This window comes from Scyliorhinus torazame, chromosome 6 (assembly GCF_047496885.1).
Source record: "Scyliorhinus torazame isolate Kashiwa2021f chromosome 6, sScyTor2.1, whole genome shotgun sequence".
NCBI lineage: Eukaryota > Metazoa > Chordata > Chondrichthyes > Carcharhiniformes > Scyliorhinidae > Scyliorhinus > Scyliorhinus torazame.
Window position 1 is genome coordinate 307,130,344 of NC_092712.1, and position 16,255 is coordinate 307,146,598.

Here is a 16,255-nt window from a genome sequence, read left to right on the forward strand (position 1 = left end):
TTATTTTGTGGATTTTCTAGTCTTGATTGCTGGCTCCCCCTAGTGACTCAGTGGATAAATGCGGTGTAATGCTGGGCAACTCCAATTTAGTTAAGAGGTTAAGGCAGTGTTCTTCAAACTTTTTTTTCGGGGACCCATTTTTACCAACCGGCCAACCTTCGCGACCCACACCGGCCGACCTTCGTGACCCACGCCGGCTGACTTTCGCGACCCACGCCGGCCAACCTTCGCAACCCACGCCGGCCGACCTGCGCAGCCCACCATTTTCTCATACCTTGTTTGCTGCTGACAAAAATGGAGGAAATGGTTTTGGGTCCCTTTGGCCCTCGTACACGCTCCTTCAATGGAACCTGTTGGATGAAGGTGAAGCCTTCTGGTGTCGGAAAGTATGGAGTCTCCACCTGTCCAAAGTTCTGCATTTTTTCCTGTAAAATTTAATGAAATAAAATCCCCCCGAACTTGTAAAATAAATAAAAATTAAATGAATAAAATAAATGAATAAATGCCCCCCCCCGAACTCGTAAAACAAAAAGCTGCAACCGTTTTAAAAAAGCGGCTGCACTGCGCATGTGTGCCCGATCATTGGCGCGCATGCGCATAGTTTCATGCGCAGTGCGGCTGCATTTTTTTTACATGTTCACGGCCATTTTGAAAGCCGCTTGCAGCCGGAGTTTGCCAATGCCTGGGTTAAGGCCTTCGCTTTCTGAATTAATTGATCTTAGCCATTGAGATAATCGAGAGTTCTGCAGTTGGTTTTGGTGTAGGCTAAAATCAGTCAGGGTTGCTGTGGTAACTTGAGACCACAAAGAAGTTAGTCAAATGTGTTATTTAAAAGAAGGAACTTAGTTATCTAAATAAATAACAAAGTTTAACCGTGACTCAGCAGAACTATACAAACAGTAATAACTATGAAAACAGGAGCATTAGTAAAACAGGTTTACATACAGGCATCCTCTTGCAGACTGAAAGAACCACTTCAAAGCTTGCACGTGTTCAGAACGCCTGTAAAACAATTACTTGCTTATAAGAGCAATCTGTCCTCAAAATGACACTATGTTCCACTTTCCCCCCTTAAATTTCAATCCCTCATCAGGACAGGAATACAACAAAAGTCATAACTATATAAAAGTCTGTCAGGAGCTTTGCGATTGCTTTGCGACCTACGCTGTACCATTGTTGAACCTTGTCATGGTTGATCTGGAAGTGTGGATGAAGAGGTGGATTGAGAATCTGAACATGGACGTTCCTCTTCCACTCCCCCAAAAGAGTCTAATGGCAAACCTGGAAACACAGGAACAACTTCCTGATAAACGCCCACAGCAGCATTACCTTCTGCCATGTTATCTATAACGGTTGCTGACTCTGAAACCTTTCCTTACTCTGAGACATAATGTAAATGAATATGGTCTTGTTGTCTGTGAACAAATCTTCTGTGTTGCAATCTCATGACCCAGGATACTGGACCACTTTGGTTTAAAATTATTCCCGGCAACCACCTCTGGTTACTAGCAAAGTTCTAAATGTAAACCAGATCATCCGGATTGAACTGCCTCTCCTCGGCCTGGTAGTCGTGTCTCTCCTTTTGCTTCTCTTGTCTCTTGCTCACTTTTGCTCTGAGACTTGGATGAAGCAAATCCAGATGAGATTCCAGCTTTCTACCTAACAACAACTCAGCTGGAGAGCCTGGTTTTGGATTGCGGCGTGATGCGTTTCTGGAATAAAAATCTTAAGAGCTTTGTACTCAAAATACCACCTGCCATTCTCTTCAATCCCTCCTTCAGAGTTTGAATAGCTCGATCCACCAAACCAGTTGAAGCCAGATGAAATGGCGCAGTATGCACATTGTGTACCATTCTTCTGCATGAATTATTGAAATAATTCACTTGTAAATGTAGTGCCATTATCCAAAACAAGCAAATCTGGTAGACCATGAATTGAAAAAATTAGTCGAATCTTCGCAGTTGTCACAGGAGCTGTATTATTACTCATGATATATGCTTCCAACCATTTCAAATGCACATCTATGACAGCCAAAAACATATGGTTCATGAAAGGTCCTGCAAAGTCCACATGGAGTTTGGACCACGGCCTATCAGGCCACTCCCAAGGATGAAGTGGTGATGGTGGCGCGATCTTTTGGTTCATCTGATATGTCACAACCAGGATTTCATCTTCAAGTTCTCCAAGTTCAGATCCATATTAGGCCACAAAAAATATGATCTGGCTCGACTATTCATTCCAAAAGCCTGGATGAGCCTCATGAATTTCCTCTGACTTGTGAATGACCAGGGGGTGGGATGACCACTTTTGACCCCACAATATGCATCATCCTGCACACTTACATCATCCCTACATTTCACACAAGATTTCAGCTGATCATCATCTATGATAGTTGGTCATCCTTGCATCAGATATCTTTTAACTTGCGAGACAAAGGATCTCTGTCCACTGCTTAATCTGCTTTGCTCTTACTGGAGTATGTACCAGTCTCTCGACTAAGAAAATTGTTATGGGAGGACACAATACCTTGTACGACAAATCCGGCATTGGAAGATGGCTCAACGCGTCTGTATTTGCATTGTCTTTCCCTACTCTGTACATGATATTGTACTGATAAGCTGACAATGCAGCGCCGAGCGCCGTATTCTTGCTGAGAACATGGGAGGAATACATTTCAACTCACTGAAAAGACTCATCAATGGCTTGTGGTCAGTAACTTTGGTGAACAAATGACCCATCTTTTCACCGCAAAAACAGTAACTAGACCCCCTTTGTCCAACTGTGAATATCCCTTTTTCAGGCTTTGTCAACGTCCTAGTTACGAAACTGCTGGGTTTTTCACACCCATTTTCCGTATAATGAGAAAGAGCTTCCCCCACACTGTAGGGGAGGCTTCACACGACATATTAAGTTCCCTGTCTGGATCAAAATTAATAACAGATTGGCCGATTGCAGCAACGCTGTCACATCTTTGAAAGCCTTCTTCTGTGCGGACTCCGACTTCCATTTGGTTTCTTTGTGCAGAGTTAGATACAGCCAACACTGTTGACAGGTCTGGCAAGGACATCCTATAATAGTTCACTTACCCTAAAAATGACCTAAGCTCTGACAAATTCCAGGGCTCTGGAGCTTCCTTAATTGCTCAAACATTCCCTTCCACAGGAGATAAGCCTTGTGCAATGATTCTGTGGTCTATATTCGCCGCACTGGAAAATACACTTGCTCTACTTCAGGCGCAGCCCCAACTCTGGAAACCTTTTTTAAAAATAAATGTTTTATTAAAGTTTTTTCAATCAGCGTTTTTACATAACAAAAATAGAAATACAGATGGTAATAAAAAATAACAATAAGCATAGCCCAAAGCTTACAATAAAACTAATTACAAAACAGAATTTTTTTTTTTTAAACAGAACAAGGTGGGTTTTGTCTCCATGCCCAACTCACATTATATCAACAGTAACCCCCCACCTGAACCCCCCCTCTCCCCCCCAGGATGCTGCTGCTGACACTTACTGCTCCCCTAGAAAGTCAAGGAAAGGTTGCCACTGCCGGGCGAACTCCATCAAGGACCCGCTCAAGGCGAACTTTATCCGCTTCAGGCTGAGGAACCCCGCCATATTGCTAACTCAGGTCTCCATGCTCGGAGGTTTCGAGTCCCTCCACATTAACAAAATCCGTCTCCGGGCTACCAGGGAGGCAAAGGCCAGTACCTCGGCCTCTTTCGCTTCCTGCACTCCCGGATCCTCCGCCACCCCAAATATCACTACCGTTGGACTCGCCTTCACCCGAGCGTCCAAATCCATAGACATCACCCTTGCAAACCCCTGCCAGAATCCTTTAAGTGCCGGGCATGCCCAAAACACATAGGCATGATTCGCCGGACTCCCTGCACACCTCAGGCACCTGTCCTCCACCCCAAAAAACCTACTAATTCTTGCCGCCGTTATATGCGCCCGATGCACCACCTTAAACTGGATTAAGCCGAGCCTGGCACATGATGAGGAGGAGTTCACCCTGCCCAGGGCATCGGCCCACAGGCCCTCATCCAGCTCCTCCTCCCACTTTTCCTTCAACTCCCCCACTGAGGCTTCCTCTACCTCCCGCAGCTCCTGATATAAGTCCGACACCTTCCCCTCCACTACCCAGATGCCAGACACCACCCTATCCTGGATCCTATGTGGGGGCAGCAGCGTGAATGTCCCCACCTGTTTTCTAAGGAAGTCCCGAACCTGAAGGTACCTGAACGCATCCCCCAGGGGCAGGCCGAACCTCTCCTCCAGCGCCTGCATGCTGGGAAAAGCCCCGTCTATAAACAGGCCCCATCCTCCTAATACCTGCCCTATACCAGCCTTGGTACCCCCCATCCATCCTACCCGGAGCAAATCTGTGGTTATTCCATATCGGGGTCCACACAGAGGCCCCCTCCTCTCCCCTGTGTCTCCTCCACTGCCTCCAGATCCTCAGTGCCGCCGTCACCACCGGACTTGTGGTGTATCGCACCGGCGAGAATGGCAGCGGAGCCGTGACAAGTGCCCCTAGACTGGAGCCTCAACACAACGCCGCCTCCAGCTGCCCCCACGCTGCCCTCTCCTCCATCATCCATTTCCTAATCATGGCCACATTGCCTGGAAACCTTTTTAAAACTTGATCCAGTTTGATCAGGTGCTCCTCAGTATTCCCAGTAATTAAGATGCCATCCAAGTACACAGCCACCTGAGGAATGCCTTGCAACAGGTTGTTCATGTCCTCTGAAAGATTGGCGAACTGGAAGATACACCAGAAACCAAACGATTGTACTTGAAGAACCTTTTATGCGTGTTGATGGTCACACACTGCTTTGAATCATCCTCTAGCAAAAGGCATTGATATGTCTAGCTCATGTCCAATTTTGTCTTTCTCCCGCAAGAGTTGAAATCAAATCTACCACCTTAGGTAATAGATAAGCATCTAACTTGGAAACCTGGTTAATGGTGAACTTGTAGTCAACAAATCTGTGTGCCGTGACATCACTTTTAAGGACAGGAACGTTTGGAGCTGCTCAATGAGAAAAACTGAATAGGCTCAATGATTCCAAGTCTTTGCAGCCATTCCAACATCTCCACTTTGCTTCTCATGGCATAGGGCTCTATCCTGGGCTTGGAAAAGCGAGGAACTACATATAACTTCACAGTAACATGCAATGTACCTAGTTCACCTTGAACACATCTTAACAACATCCTCGGGCACTTCTGCGTGCTTGATCTCGCCCCAGTTCAATGTAATTTTGCTGAGCCAGTCACGCTTTAGCAAGCACACCCCTACTCTTTTATCATAAGGAGGCATGCCCTTACTTCTTGACTATTATACGCAATATGGGCTTCAAACACCCCAAGCAAAGGAATGGATTCTCCGGTATATGTCAAAGATTAATCTCTGCTGAGTAAGGGCCGGCGATTGGTTACAGTCCAATGTCGACTTGTAGATCTCTTCACTAATTATGGATGGGGAGGCTTCTGCATCCACCTCTATCTTGATTTGTTTCCCATTGACCACCACTGTAGTGAAAATAGGCGCTGCCCATGCCTCATTCACATTAAACTTGTTTTAAGTATGTTCCTCTGCCTGCTTCGAACTTTCCAAGTGGTGTGTAGCTGCTTGAGGCTTCTTCGAATTAAAATTTTCTTGCTCAGCTTTTGCCCTGTCTTTCATACCCCTGCATTTCTTCACTCAATCTTTATCTCTAAGCATATCTTCTTAAAATTCTCCAAAATCACAGTGTTCTGAAATTTGGAGTAAAAATTATCGACCGATTGACCTGCATTTCGAAAATGGTTATGAAAGTTGAATCTTTGGCCAATCACCGAGGGTTTCAGGTTAGGGTGATTCTGGACCAGAACAATTAAAACTGCAAATTCAATCTCCCCTGGCTTCCAAGGCGTGGCCAGATTCCTCATCAACTTAAGTCTTCACTCCACACACACTCGGGAGAATCGAATGCTGTTTTGCCTCACCTATTCCATTTGCTAAAAAGAAGTGCTGCTAACTTGAAATTCGTCGAATAAACCATGATGAAAACTAGTTACTCACTGAATGCAACCTCGTGTTGTTATGCTGAACATCAAAAAAAGTTTGTTTCTTTTTCTAGCTGTTTCCTCTTCGTCGCCAAAAAGATGTGGTAACTTGAGACCACAAAGCAGTTAGTCAAATGTTTTGTTCAAAAGAAGGAACTTAGTTATCTAAATAAATAACAAAGTTTAACAGTAACTGTAACTCAGCAGAACAGTGATCACAGTAATAACTATTCATAAAACAGGTTTTGCTTACAGGCACCATCTTGCAGACTGAAAAGGCACGTGCAAAGATTGCACATGCTCTCAACCTTCAACAGACACCAATAAAACAATTACTTAGGAGAAAGGCTTATATATATGGTCATTTGTGCATTGAAATTTAAAGTCTACGTAATCTATGCCTCATGAATCATGAACAATACTCAAAATGACACTCAGCAACAGTTTCCATTCATCATTATTATGTGACTCTAACTGCAATGTCGATGGGTGTGAAAGTGGAATGAGAACAGAACCAGGCTGTGAAACACCTCTGGACATCAAATAGCCAGGTCACCCTCACAATGTGGGCTTATACATACGTAGCTTTTTTGAATGGATATCATGTCAAATGTTAAATTGGAGTTCCTTGAGACTTTCTACTACATTAAAGGTGCCATATAAATGCAAATGATTGTTGTTAAATCTGTAAAGTGGCACATTAAGTGTCAACCTAGTTCAGTTGTAGTACCCTTGTTGCTTATTCAGAACGTCACAGGTTCGTCACACTCAGGAGCTTAAGCACTGATGTTATGTTAAGGGAGTTCTACATTGTCCGAAATGCTATTTTTCAGATGATATATTAAACCAAGGCCTCTTCTGGCTTTAAAAAAACTCCCATGGCAAAATTTGAAAAAGAGGGGAGCTTTCCAGGTTCTGGTCACCATTTATCCTTCACCAACACCATCAAAAATAGGTTATATGGTTAAATACCCATTGCTGAGATGCTGCTATTTGCAATTTGAATGCTGCATTCAAACTGCGGCACGGTAGCACAGTGGTTAGCACAGTTGCTTCACAGCTCCAGGGTGCCAGGTTCAATTTCCGGCTTGGGTCACTGTCTGTAGGACGTCAGTACATTCTCTCCGTGTCTGCGTGGGTTCCCTCCGGGTGCTCCGGTTTCCTCCCACCGTCCAAAGCTGTGCAGGTTAGGTGGATTGGCCATGATAAATTGCCCGTAGTGTCCAAAAAGGTTAGGTGGGGTTACTGGGTTCAGGGGATAGGATAGAGGCGTGGGCTTAAGTAGGGTGCTCTTTCCAAGGGCCGATGCAGACCCGATGGCCCGAATGGCCTCCTTCTGCACTGTAAATTCCATGATTCTATGATTTGCTCACACAACAGTGATGATCACATTTCAAAAGTAATTAATTGTTTAATTTTGGGAACCTCCTGAAGATGTGAAAGGCGCTACATAAATACAATGTTGTATGTCCTTTAGTAGAAAAAATAAATTGCCACATTTTTCATCTGGTTGAATATGTATTGCCATATATGTAACACCTATTAAATATCCAGCATATTAAATGTTTACAGTCTCCATAAAATAGTTATTGATTACCGTGGTGTTGCTGGATATCACTTCTGCACTAATTATTTTCAGAAGATCATCGGTATGTTTGAAGTGTGGCACTCGCTATTCCTTAATTGCTTGCAGCTTGAACTCTTCTGGGGTTGCCAACCCTCCCGGGGTGGCTGAGAGTTCGCCTCAATCTCCCAGTGGACAAACAAAGCATTCCAGCAGCACATAAGCTACGGGCAATGGTGACCAGGACTGTCTGACAGCCAATCCCAGCCCAAGCTTGGGTACCACCTGCTCCTCCAGATGGCCAGGACAAAGTATTGGCAAATTACTGCTCATGCTTGGGTACCACCTGACCTTCCCTATGTTGGAGACTGGCTGTCAGCCAATCACAGCCTGCGCTTGTGTACCAGCTTACCTTCCTGATGCCAGGAACCGCCTGTCTCGGCGGAGTCCACTTGACGGAAATATTTGGATGGCTTACAGATCACATGATCTGTGCTCCAGTTAGTTAAGTTGATGCCCACTTGGGCTGCAGAGCTGAAGGAAAGGGTGCTGATTACCAGCCAAGATTAGGCTCAGCTGAGACTGGATGGGTGCTGATATTGTGATTAATTAGTGTTATTATTGTTATTCATTCGTGTTGGATTGAATTGGTGGTGACTGGATGGACTGTGGTGCACTATGGATTTCCATTCACCGAAAGCACTTGGCAGGGGAAGAATTTGTCATTCAGTAGCGGAATTTAGTGGCGACAGATTCAATCCCGTTCACTCTGTGTTATACTGAATAAGCGTTTACAGTCAACAAAAAGAGTTATGTGACTTGAAATCAGATGACCAGCTTGAAGGAAAAATTTGATGAAGCACAACTCTGTAACTGCTTTCTGCTGTAGTTTTGTAGCAATCTCACATGTATTACATTGAACGATTTAAAATATACAGCATAGAAATAAACAATTCGATCCAACCAGCCTATGCCTTGACATCACCTCCGCAATTTCTTATCAAGTTGCTTTTGCTGGCATCTCCCACAATATGTCTAGCCTGAGTTGTCAACTCTATCTCCTGAGCTTTGTTTAGGCCAAAGTAGGGCCCAATCATGCATCTATGATCAGCATAATCTTGAGCACCTTCCAAGTATGTTACACTTTATATAACAAAAGCCTTACTTTTGTTGTTTTCTTTTGCTTTTTTTTCTGTATTGTAATATACCCTTTCTGCTCTGCATATAAATATCTAATGCTTGACCTACATTTTGAAATTGTATCATTTCATTATGATCAGGGTTATTTTGGCAATGCAAACATTAAAAGTTATTTATCAATAATTTTACACTTTTCCAGTTTGCTTCCCATTTAAGGCACCCTCAGTTGACAGGGCTAACTTGTGTTTAAATGTTGTTACTGGTGTCAACAGCCAGCCAGTACCATACCCGTTTGTCTAGTCTAGCACATGAAGAATATACAATGAAGGTTATTGGGATTTGCCTACACAATATAGAAACCTATCTTCCTGTAATATTCATAGTACGCACTTTCTTGCAGGGGTTAATTGATAGTGATCGGGAAAGAAAATTGTGACTTGCAATTTAGCACTGACACCAAGTATTGTTCCTCTCACTGCCATAGCTAAGGTCATCCAACTGAGCCCTGACAAAGCATTTAACTCTATTTCTCAATCTGTATGTAAATAACAATGGATGATGCATTTAGCCACTAAATTATTGGGAAAGGCATCATTACTACAGTACTACACATCCTGTGACAGATGTCATTAAAAATACCAAGCCTGTTAGCTATTACATTGGTGACATTTTTAAATTTCTCATTGCAATGCAGAGTGTCATAGCCTTCTCGTAAACCACCATCCATAAAGGATATTTTCAGCCTGTTTTGAAACTTGAAATTGTTTTGACAGGCTAATCTTATGGACAAACTTGATAAGGGTAGAGATTATAGTGTGGTCGTCAATCTTTCAACATGAATGTAGTTATGCATCAATGACTGTGTGTCCCGGTCGTCAGCAGCGGACATAACAGCCAACGTGAGTGAAAATTGACACAAAATTTAATCAGATGACCCCATGACCTTCACAGTACATATAATAGAATGAATGGATATATTAGAGTATTTTCAAGACTAATTTGATTTTTGGATTAAAGTGTCAGTTATAAACTTGAAAGAGTAATCTCGTCACCTTAATGGAGTATGGTCACCATTCTTCTATTTATTCTCTGTATTTGAATGTTATTTCCACAATCTTTTCCCCAGGCCCACTGTACATCAAAAAGATAAGGACAGAAGATGGAGACTTCAGCCATCTAGGTCATCCTTTCATTAAAACCTAAAATCCCCCATCAGAACATCTAACTGCCACTTGAATGGTACAATGGTTTTTTTCAAAAATATGCTTGATAGTAGTGAAAAACCCAAAATAATAACTTTGGTAAACTAGAGGAACTAGTTTACGGTTATGTTTTGTTACACAGAGAGGATGTCCTTCTTTGAATAGAAAGCTCAAAACAATGATCAGGTGCACTGAAATCCTCTGTTAGCATTGGGACCATATGTAACAAAATATTTCAACAGTCGCAGTGAATGAAGTCTCTGCCTCATACAGCTAGGAATTAATGACATTTCATTCCAAGATGTCTCTGATTAACGGAAATTAGGCATGGGGATTTGTGCCAGTATTACCACACAAAGTAGGACTTTTGTGTTCATGGAATATTTTATTATTGTTATTAATAATTTTTATTCTTTATTTTTTTTTTATATATAAAATTTTTTTTTAAATTTAGTTGTTAGCCAGATCTTGGTAGAAAGTTAGAGGAATGGCAGGGAAGGGAGTGCAATGTTCCTCCTGCAGGATGTTTGAGGTGAGGGATGCCGTTAGTGTCCCTGCTGATTTTACCTGCAGGAAGTGCTGCCATCTCCAGCTCCTCCAAGACCGAGTTAGGGAACTGGAGCTGGAGTTGGAAGAACTTCGGATCATTCGGGAGGCAGAGGGGGTCATAGATAGCAGCTTCAGGGAATTAGTTACACCAAAGATTGGAGATAGATGGGTAACTGTAAGAGGGACGGGGAAAAAACAGTCAGTGCAGGGATCCCCTGCGGTCGTTCCCCTGAGAAACAAGTATACCGCTTTGGATACTTGTGGGGGGGACGACTTACCAGGGGTAAGCCATGGGGTACAGACCTCTGGCACAGATTCTGTCCCTGTTGCTCAGAAGGGAAGGGGGGAGAGGAGCAGAGCATTAGTAATTGGGGACTCTATAGTCAGGGGCACAGATAGGAGATTTTGTGGGAGCGTGAGAGACTCACGTTTGGTATGTTGCCTCCCAGGTGCAAGGGTACGTGATGTCTCGGATCGTGTTTTCCGGGTCCTTAAGGGGGAGGGGGAGCAGCCCCAAGTCGTGGTCCACATTGGCACTAACGACATAGGTAGGAAAGGGGATAAGGATGTCAGGCAGGCTTTCAGGGAGCTAGGATGGAAGCTCAGAACTAGAACAAACAGAGTTGTTATCTCTGGGTTGTTGCCCGTGCCACGTGATAGTGAGATGAGGAATAGGGAGAGAGAGCAATTAAACACGTGGCTACAGGGATGGTGCAGGCGGGAGGGATTCAGATTTCTGGATAACTGGGGCGCTTTCTGGGGAAGGTGGGACCTCTACAGACAGGATGGTCTACATCTGAACCTGCGGGGCACAAATATCCTGGGGGGGAGATTTGTTAGTGCTCTTTGGGGGGGTTTAAACTAATGCAGCAGGGGCATGGGAACCTGGATTGTAGTTTTAGGGTAAGGGAGAATGAGAGTATAGAGGTCAGGAGCTCAGATTTGACGTCGGAGGAGGGGGCCAGTGTTCAGGTAGGTGGTTTGAAGTGTGTCTGCTTCAATGCCAGGAGTATACAAAATAAGGTAGGGGAACTGGCAGCATGGGTTGGTACCTGGGACTTCGATGTTGTGGCCATTTCGGAGACGTGGATAGAGCAGGGACAGGAATGGATGTTGCAGGTTCCGGGGTTTAGGTGTTTTAGTAAGCTCAGGGAAGGAGGCAAAAGAGGGGGAGGTGTGGCGCTGCTAGTCAAGAGCAGTATTACGGTGGCGGAGAGGATGCTAGATGGGGACTCATCTTCCGAGGTAGTATGGGCTGAGGTTAGAAACAGGAAAGGAGAGGTCACCCTGTTGGGAGTTTTCTATAGGCCTCCAAATAGTTCTAGGGATGTAGAGGAAAGGATGGCGAAGATGATCCTGGATATGAGCGAAAGTAACAGGGTAGTTATTATGGGAGACTTTAACTTTCCAAATATTGACTGGAAAAGATATAGTTCGAGTACATTAGATGGGTCGTTTTTTGTTCAGTGTGTGCAGGAGGGTTTCCTGACACAGTTTGTTGACAGGCCAACAAGAGGTGAGGCCACATTGGATTTGGTTTTGGGTAATGAACCAGGCCAGGTGTTGGATTTGGAGGTAGGTGAGCACTTTGGGGACAGTGACCACAATTCGGTGACGTTTACGTTAAGGATGGAAAGGGATAAGTATACACCGCAGGGCAAGAGTTATAGCTGGGGGAAGGGAAATTATGATGCCATTAGACGTGACTTGGGGGGGATAAGGTGGAGAAGTAGGCTGCAAGTTTTGGACACACTGGATAAGTGGAGCTTGTTCAAGGATCAGCTATTGCGTGTTCTTGATAAGTATGTACCGGTCAGGCAGGGAGGAAGGTGCCGAGCGAGGGAACCGTGGTTTACCAAAGAAGTGGAATCTCTTGTTAAGAGGAAGAAGGAGGCCTATGTGAAGATGAGGTGTGAAGTTTCAGTTGGGGCGATGGATAGTTACAAGGTAGCGAGGAAGGATCTAAAGAGAGAGCTAAGACGAGCAAGGAGGGGACATGAGAAGTATTTGGCAGGAAGGATCAAGGAAAACCCAAAAGCTTTCTATAGGTATGTCAGGAATAAGCGAATGACTAGGGACAGAGTAGGACCAGTCAAGGACAGGGATGGGAAGTTGTGTGTAGAGTCTGAAGAGATAGGCGAGATACTAAATGAATATTTTTCGTCAGTATTCACTCAGGAAAAAGATAATGTTGTGGAGGAGAATGCTGAGCTCCAGGTAAATAGATTAGATGGCATTGAGGTAAGTAGGGAAGAGGTGTTGGCAATTCTGGACAGGCTGAAAATAGATAAGTCCCCGGGGCCTGATGGGATTTATCCTAGGATTCTCTGGGAGGCCAGGGAAGAGATTGCTGGACCATTGGCTTTGATTTTTATGTCATCATTGGATACAGGAATAGTGCCAGAGGACTGGAGGATAGCAAATGTGGTCCCTTTGTTCTAAAAGGGGAGCAGAGACAACCCCGGCAACTATAGACCGGTGAGCCTCACGTCTGTAGTGGGTAAAGTCTTGGAGGGCATTATAAGAGACAAGATTTATAATCATCTAGATAGGAATAATATGATCAGGGATAGTCAGCATGGCTTTGTGAAGGGTAGGTCATGCCTCACAAACCTTATCGAGTTCTTTGAGAAGGTGACTGAACAGGTAGACGAGGGTAGAGCAGTTGATGTGGTGTATATGGATTTCAGTAAAGCGTTTGATAAGGTTCCCCACGGTAGGCTATTGCAGAAAATACGGAGGCTGGGGATTGAGGGTGATTTAGAGATGTGGATCAGAAATTGGCTAGCTGAAAGAAGACAGAGGGTGGTGGTTGATGGGAAATGTTCAGAATGGAGTTCTGTCACAAGTGGAGTACCACAAGGATCTGTTCTGGGGCCGTTGCTGTTTGTCATTTTTATCAATGACCTAGAGGAAGGCGCAGAAGGGTGGGTGAGTAAATTTGCAGACGATACTAAAGTCGGTGGTGTTGTCGATAGTGAGGAAGGAAGTAGCAGGTTACAGAGGGATATAGATAAGCTGCAGTGCTGGGCTGAGAGGTGGCAAATGGAGTTTAATGTAGAGAAGTGTGAGGTGATTCACTTTGGAAGGAAAAACAGGAATGTGGAATATGTGGCTAATGGAAAAGTTCTTGAAAGTGTGGATGAGCAGAGGGATCTAGGTGTCCATGTACATAGATCCCTGAAAGTTGCCACCCAGGTTGATAGGGTGGTGAAGAAGGCCTATGGAGTGTTGGCCTTTATTGGTAGAGGGATTGAGTTCCGGAGTCAGGAGGTCATGTTGCAGCTGTACAGAACTCTGGTACGGCCGCATTTGGAGTATTGCGTACAGTTCTGGTCACCGCATTATAGGAAGGACGTGGAGGCTTTGGAACGGGTGCAGAGGAGATTTACCAGGATGTTGCCTGGTATGGAGGGAAAATCTTATGAGGAAAGGCTGATGGACTTGAGGTTGTTTTCGTTGGAGAGAAGAAGGTTAAGAGGAGACTTAATAGAGGCATACAAAATGATCAGGGGGTTGGATAGGGTGGACAGTGAGAGCCTTCTCCCGCGGATGGAAATGGCTAGCACGAGGGGACATAGCCTTAAACTGAGGGGTAATAGATATAGGACAGAGGTCAGGGGTAGGTTCTTTACGCAAAGAGTAGTGAGGCCGTGGAATGCCCTACCTGCTACAGTAGTGAACTCGCCAACATTAAGGGCATTTAAAAGTTTATTGGATAAACATATGGATGATAATGGTATAGTGTAGGTTAGATGGCTTTTGTTTCGGTGCAACATCGTGGGCCGAAGGGCCTGTACTGCGCTGTATTGTTCTATGTTCTATGTTCTATGTAATCTGAAAGTAAACTGTCTTGTGAAATTGTTTAGTGCACACGGAGAGCATTGTTCTATATGTTACTGATAGTATTTCAAAACAAGGACTGTGTATTAAAAAGGTACCTAGTAAAGAGAAACTGTTTTCAATGGAAAGAGAGTCAGTAACCAGAAAACACAGATTGAAGATATTTGGAAAAGTATCAGATCAGGACGTGGGACAAATTGGAGAGCTCTACTGAAGAGACAGCACTGGCATGATGGGCTAATTGACTTGCTACTGTGCTGTATCTACACGGCTGTGAGAGAGGAGATGGTACAGGTAATTTCTTTGGTGATTAATCAGCCAGAACAAAATAATTTACCTCCACAATGTAAGCTAAAGAAGCTGACTGAGAGTTGGTGCACCATAATGGGATGTTAGTGGAGTTGTCAAATTCTGAAAGCCCTCTCTCCAGTTCCACTCAACATTCTCCAATTGGAATGGCATTCATTTTTATTTCAATTTAAGGCTCATGTCATATTCTTGAAATTCTAAAGAACATGGTGTAAACCTTGAAGAGCACTGTATGAGGGCATTGTTCTATTGCGGAGGATTCAGAGCACAAGCATAATTCTTGGATTTAAAATGGAGAAAAAAAGATGGAGATAGGTCTTTAAACCATAACTGTCATATTACCTATTCTAACACCCCAGTTTATTTTGTTCCGACACCCTAGGCTAGTGCGCGGTCAATTCCAGCCCCACTTGTCCCGGACTCACAACACAAGTGAATTAGCCAATAATTCTTCGAAAAATACCCAAAGTCGTTGCATTCAGCTGCCCAATAATTACAGTCACCAGGTTTGGAAATGTAAACACAATTACTGTTTATTTATAACAAGGACTATAATGAAATATGCAGAAAATGCAACTGATTAGCTGTTAACTAATTCCTAACTTGCCTCTTTAACTTGCTCTTCGCCCTCTACACATACACACGGGACAGACAAACACAGAGGGGGAGAATAAAGGGGTTAGAAAAAGCATATGCAAAAGAGAAAAATGGTGTTTCCAGTACCCTGTTCCACCACAAGCCGTGCTTTCAGTCCAGGTTTTTACTGTAGGTTCATTCCAGTCTCTGTAATTTCAGAAAAAACACCACCCACAGACCTTCTGGAGAGAGTGAGAGAAGGTCTGTGGATTCACTCACTCAGGTTCTCTGCAACCCCAGGGAGATAGCCTTTCTAAAGAAACACAGAAGGAAGTGAGTAGGTTCTTGCCTGCCAGAAGTCAAACTGAAACCTTCAGGTCTCTCAGAACCATTCTATTGGGATAAGATCCAATCACCACCTGTTACTGGGCAGAGTACAGCCTTTTGGGCCAATTCGTGGCCCCCATTCAGGTTCTCTGCAGCCCCAGCTATACAACCTTTCTGGAGAAATACAAAGGGAAGAGAGTAAGATCTTGCCTCTAAGCTGCCAGGAGTCAACCTGCAATCTTCAGGTCTCTGAGAATCATCCCACTGGGATAAGATCCAATTACCTCAGATTACCGGGCAGAGTACAACCTTTTGGGCCAATTCAGACCTCCAGTTAATCAATCAAACTGAGTCCCATCTATTTCTCTGGTGCTAATAAGTCTGAAGCCCCCTGTTCAACCTAGGAGGAACTTCTCTCCTGTAACTTCTGAATTCTCCTGACTGTCCTAAAGATACATGTCCATTAATCCTGCTTGATTTAAAGATGCATGTCCATTAATCATCCATGGATGAAAAATAATAACAGCAAATTAAAAGAAAGAGGAAATAAGGAAGGACCCTTGAAATTTAACTTAATCTGTGGTTGTCTGATCAGATAACATAGGGGGACAATCTTTTAGCCTCAAAGGAGGTTAGAGAATATAAAACAGTTATTCTTTTCCTGAAACAGAATACGTAGTATAGAGTCACATTAG

The 16,255-nt window shown here is 43.9% G+C and overlaps 1 protein-coding gene across 8 annotated transcripts in view; it reads left to right on the forward strand.

Annotated features, from left to right (window-relative positions):
* The window catches only part of fars2 (phenylalanyl-tRNA synthetase 2, mitochondrial), a 612,336-nt gene that overhangs the window by 7,039 nt on the left and 589,042 nt on the right, over window positions 1-16,255 (forward strand). The window lies entirely within an intron of this gene.